Below are 5746 nucleotides of genomic sequence, written 5' to 3' on the forward strand. Positions count from 1 at the left end.
TTTTTTAGTGAATATCGGCCGATAATATTGGAGGGCCGATATTATCGGACATCCCTACTTTTTAGTCTTCCGACTACTCAAAGCGTTTTTACACTACATGCCATATTCACCCATTAATACACTATACTCAATACTGATATATCATCTTTTAAGTTGCAAAATGTGTTGAACAATTTTCCATTTACACATCCAGGAGTAATGGAGCAACATTAGCATTCATCATGTTTCTTTATACTTGATGTAGCCTATGTAGGTCTACTATTCACCCTCCTTTTAGCTCTGGTTTGCTCTTCATCTACCTTTGAGGGAAATATTTGGCTCTTTAGCTGCTAAATGCTCCACTGCAATTTGGTGCCAGGCAGATTTCACTAAAACAGCTGCCTGATGTAGCGTGAAACGTCACTGATGACAGTGGTGAGAGCAAGGCGATATATTAAAGCTTAAACGCTGAAACGCTGAGGAGAACTGTAGAGTTGGGCGATAATTATCTGTTATCTGTTCATCACTACGAGTAACCCCTTTCACATGGGCTTAGTTATTTAACCCATTGATAAAAATATTAAATGTAGCATTGTTATTTATTCATTTATTTCACTAAGTGATTAAGGGTCTGAGTACAGTACATTAAATATTCCAGTTACATCATTGCCGTTTCTTTAAGACATTTTATGATTTAATATAAATGTCATCTTTAACCATGTAGATGCCATATGCAGATAGTGTAGAAATAATTGTAACTAAATATAAATAATAACATTGGAAATCTGTGTTTTAAATCACTGGTATCAGTGTACTGCCTGGAAGTAAGGTCCATCTCTTTTGTGTTAGAGTTTCTGTTTCAATCTGCAAGCTTTGTCCTTTTTATTGTAAATATGTGACCAATTTTGTGATTATTTGTGCTAAACCCTCCTAAATTCTGCCTTGATGGCCCTTTAAATGTTAAATTTTGTTTTAGGTCACAATGTTATACAATACTGTTTTTACTACCAGCATTAATCTAAAAAAAAAAAAAAACAAGCTACTGGCTCCATATCAAGTGGACATTATGGCGGTAATATGCATCTACTAAGTCCTGCTCCAACTTCTATTAGGAGTGTAAATTCTAGTAGAACAGTGCCTCTGTGTTGAAGGGGCTCAGAGCTGCTCCCAGCACATCCTGGTGCTGTCTGATGGTGTCAATGGTGCTTATTCAGCACCCAGAGGCCAGTAAATCAATGATCCTTTAACTGTTAATCAATCACAACTCACTGCTATTCTCATAAGACCACCGTGGCTTCATTACTGTTCAACAATTAACACTGCCAGGAGAGAGATTGGTACACTGACTGCCATGATTAATGCGACTATAAAATGGGAGGGGGCCCAATGAATTCAAATTTAGATGTCAATTAATTACAGGACTCATTAATTAATTATAAGTTTTAGTATTTGGTTTCTTCCTCCTAACAAATATCAACATGGCTCGGACTGACAGCAGCAGGGTGAACACAATTATGCACAATTTACTCTCTTCTCTTTGTTAAAAATAAAACCTTGACTGTGTATTGACAGAGGAAGCTGTCTTGTCTTTTTTTTTTAAATGCTGCTTTTCTCTCTGCAAAGACTCGAAAATCACAATAGTGCTGGATCTGTCTTTTTCTGTCCTAAATCTTGTTAAAGTCTGTCACAAATCAGTGAGCCTGGTAATTGCTATTTGTACTCTCTCGTGCCTGGTATCAAACTGTTTTCAAGCCATACACTTTCGGACGCCTTGGACTGTTGCAATTGATTTTTTCATAATCAGCTGTTTATAACCAAACAAAGGTATGGCTCTAAATGAGATCCTAATTGAGAATGATTTTTTGAATGATTGAAGAAGGTAGCAGGCAAATGGTGAATTGTGTCCCAAAGATGAGATGACTCAAGACCAGATCACAGTTCCTCCTACACACTGTTGTCCCAGATGGCACAGTTACAGTACAATACAGTGAAATGCCACACATAATCCCCATGCACTGTTCCTTGTGCTAGATTTGAGCATTTGCTGTGCTCTGTGCATCTTGCTCAGTCATTTATTCATGTATTTATTTGCAGCATGTGTCTAGCTAGCCGCTGAGGTTAGCATTACACTACCTGGAGACTTGAGAGTGATCTGATAACAAAACAGCCGATAAAATAAATGAAGTATCTTATCAGCTGTCATGTCTTACCGTAATGAGTGAGACTTTATCTGTTTTTTGGACAGAAGGTTGTGTAGGACAACGCTGTGGAGTCAATAAGTCTGCCTCTCTGTTCATATCCTTTTGCATCCAGCCACAGTTCATTGGCACATTCAGAACTCAATTTTGCACATTTGTGTCAGTTCTCTGCCAAAGCACTAATCACATGGGAACCTTCAGCCACACTTCCCAGCAAAAAAAATTGAACATTGATTAAATTTTAATACGACAACCTGCAACAACACTGAGAATTGATGTAAAGGCAAATGCCAAAAGGAAACAAAAGACCATAGTCAACAATAGCTGCTACATGCCATGTTTTAAATGAGAGCCTGAGTATGTTTCTGATAACAAATTTTCTTAGATGCATTTCTGAATTTTTTTTTTGTTTATGTTGAGCCTGTATACCATGCAAACCTCAGAGACTGGACTGATGCTATCTTCTCTGTAAGAGAAACCAAACAAACAAAGCCAAGGCAGGGATCAGGTACAACTAGCACAGATGAATTTAATATCCAGTGAGTCTAGACAGTTTAGACAGAAAAACCTACCTGCCCCTCTTTAAACTTTAAAACCCCCCAAAACTTGGTCTCAAAACTTAAAAAGTAAAAAAAAAGAAAGAAAACGTAGTGTTTAATTGTTTAGAGTCCAACACTTTGTACCATATATTGTACTGTGTAAAATCTGTTCATAGAATATACAGTATATTTGTATTAATGTCATGCATAGCAGCAGGTAATTTTCTTTGTTTTCCTTGTTGTCCACAGTAGCTTGTGTAGCTTTTAAGAAGAAACACTTAGCTGGAACTTTTAGTGCCATTTCGGCGGACTCCTAATTTCAAAATAGCCAACAACACAGACAACTTCTTATAGCCTTTCCTGCTGGCATCCCTATATCCAGTGTTTTTGAAGCCAGCATCCAGCATCTATTAGCCGTTCAAAGCAAATTACTGGTCATTCTTAGAGTTATATTCTGCAACAATTTGACTGCTCTGCGCTGTACATTTTGTCTGTGGCAGGGAGTTTGCTCCTGCTATTGCTTTACAACAGACCCCTGTGGAGATTGAACACCCTTTTATCCCTTTGCCTCAAGTCGCAATCAGATAATTGTTTCTCTGAGCAACCGTTTGAGACTGCAAAACCATGTAATCCCCAGTGCTGCTCTGATGGCGCTCTGATGGTGCTACAATAGCAGGAGACTGCTAGGAACTCTAAGGGTCTCATTGTGAGCTCATTTCTGAACAGGAATGCTTTTCAGAATTGTTTATTGTTAAGGTTGGAACCATGAGTCATAGTGAACTTTCACAAAGACAAGATGCGTTTTTTTCAAAGGTTGCACTTTTCATTCGATCCCGAAGGATGTCTCTGTGGAAAGAAGGAGTTGTATCTGTCAGCTTTTGTTGTTGCTATAGTAGCTTGAAATGGATGAAAGGCCTAATTTCTTCTTCAATTAGGACAAAAAAATCTGCTTTTGCAACTATTTGAAATCCTGTTTTTGCATTGTGCGCGCTTGCAATCCTACACTGAGCGTCCCCCTGGCATTTATCATTACTACATTACCTGTCAGCTCCCTGCCTCTGTCATGTCCTTTGTATGCCATATGGGAATTTCTGTATGCATGTTCTACTCAGCCAAGAAAGTCCTGTGTGGGCTACTTTAAAGACACAACTGTAACACTGCTGCCTGCGCCAGAATCCTGCTGCAATATGGTGAAAATTCTCAGGAAGGAAAATGTGTTAACTTGAAATTGTGAAAATCTGGGAAAAGAAAGGAATGAAGAGAAGCGAAGAGGAGAGAAAAGAAGAGAAGAGAAGAACCTTTAGATTGACCTTTGGAGACAGACACTGTGAAATCACAGCCATGGCATTTCAACTAAGCCAAATTATATTTAGAAATGAAATGACTAATTGCAATAGAGAGCTCCAATTCCCACCTCTCATTATTTATTTCAGCTAAATCATTACTCAGAGTAAAGAATTGATTGAAATGTATCAAGGATTTTTTTTCCTGCTCTAAGAAACAACCTCACCAATGTAGTGTGTTCAGTAGAAGGTTCTCACTCCCCCAATGCCTCTATTGTATGATCAAGGAGGAGAAGAAACAATGAGAGTTTGCATTCAGGTGTAATTTTCTATCGGTCTGTGTGCATGCTGAATTGTCTATTTATAACATACTGGCTACTTTTCAGCTTTTTTTTACAGTTTAAAGTGTTGTTATTCCCCATGGACAATCAATTTTTCATGAGAGCTTTTGGTTGAAGCCCTTAATGCTTTTAAAAGCATGGAGGGACAGAAAGCTTTGCTGCACATTGCTTTTGTTTTTCTCATTTAAAATGTAATTTAAAAGAGGAAAATTTGCTGACTACTTGCAGAACAAATCTTTAAAATGGTGAGAAGTGTTAGCAGTAATGCTGCTGGCATACAAATTGTTTTAGGGCACTTCTCTCCAAATCAGTATCTATTTCATTTAAATTCACAGCGCCAAAGCTCCATTGTCTCCTCAATGCAGCACAGCACTTCTGTAATTTGTGTCCATCTCTCCAGGATTTGAATGCTATCTTGTCATTTTCTTTTCATTTTTCCCCGGCTGCAGACACAATATAGCCTTCATGTCAAACTGAAGCAGAGTGATTTCGGAGTCGCCACTTTCTGTAGAAATCAGCCAAGGCCACCGCCTGCAGGTGTTGGTCTGTTCAACAGCAATGATGAGACTCACAGTGCTGTGTGCTCGTCTCCAAGGTGTCAGTCATGTTAGAAAAAGAACCACTGTCTGGGTGAGTCCCATTCCCAGCCTGGAAGCCTTGGGCCGTATGCCTGCAAGGTTGACAGACAGGTGCACTGCGGATGGAGCCAACTTAAAAGAATGCGAGTGAATTGGACAAAAGATAGGAGTTCTATTAAGGGAGGTAAAATGGCCTAAATATTCTCCATACACTAATCATCAATCATCAATTTGGATCTTAACTAAATTAAATATTTAGCAATGTAAACAAAGACCAAACTTGTGAAATCAGATGTAATAAAATGGATTACTCTTTAAATATGGTTGGGTGTGTGTAATATAACTCCCCAGTTAATTAATGTGTGGGATGTTCAAAACATCTATATAAACACTACAAGGACATTTTGACTCATTTTGATAACTTTCAACCTCAGAACTGGTTCATAGTGTTTGCCTCGGTATTGTGGTGCTATTGCTAGTTTTGACACTCTCAAGCTATATACCACCCCGGTTTTGTGTCAAATTTAACACATACATTTAGATACATTTTTAAAATAATGAGTTAAAAAACTGAAATTAACACATAATTTAATGATCTGTTTCTGTGAGTTAAGTTCAGTGCAAAGAGACAAAAAGACATGTATTTGGAATTTGTCTGAAGTTTGAAAATAAAACAGTTGATTGATTTCTAATGACACTGTACTGTATAATACTAACTCATTCATCCTGCTGTCTATGTGCCTGTGTTGCCTTTTAAGCTTCTGTCACCCAAACCTGGACCTGAACTTGTCTACATGCCTGCCTGTCTGCCTGCCTGTCTGCCTGCCT

This window comes from Morone saxatilis, unplaced genomic scaffold (assembly GCF_004916995.1).
Source record: "Morone saxatilis isolate NCDOM2014 unplaced genomic scaffold, NCSU_SB_2.0 Contig18, whole genome shotgun sequence".
In the NCBI taxonomy this organism is placed as follows: domain Eukaryota; kingdom Metazoa; phylum Chordata; class Actinopteri; family Moronidae; genus Morone; species Morone saxatilis.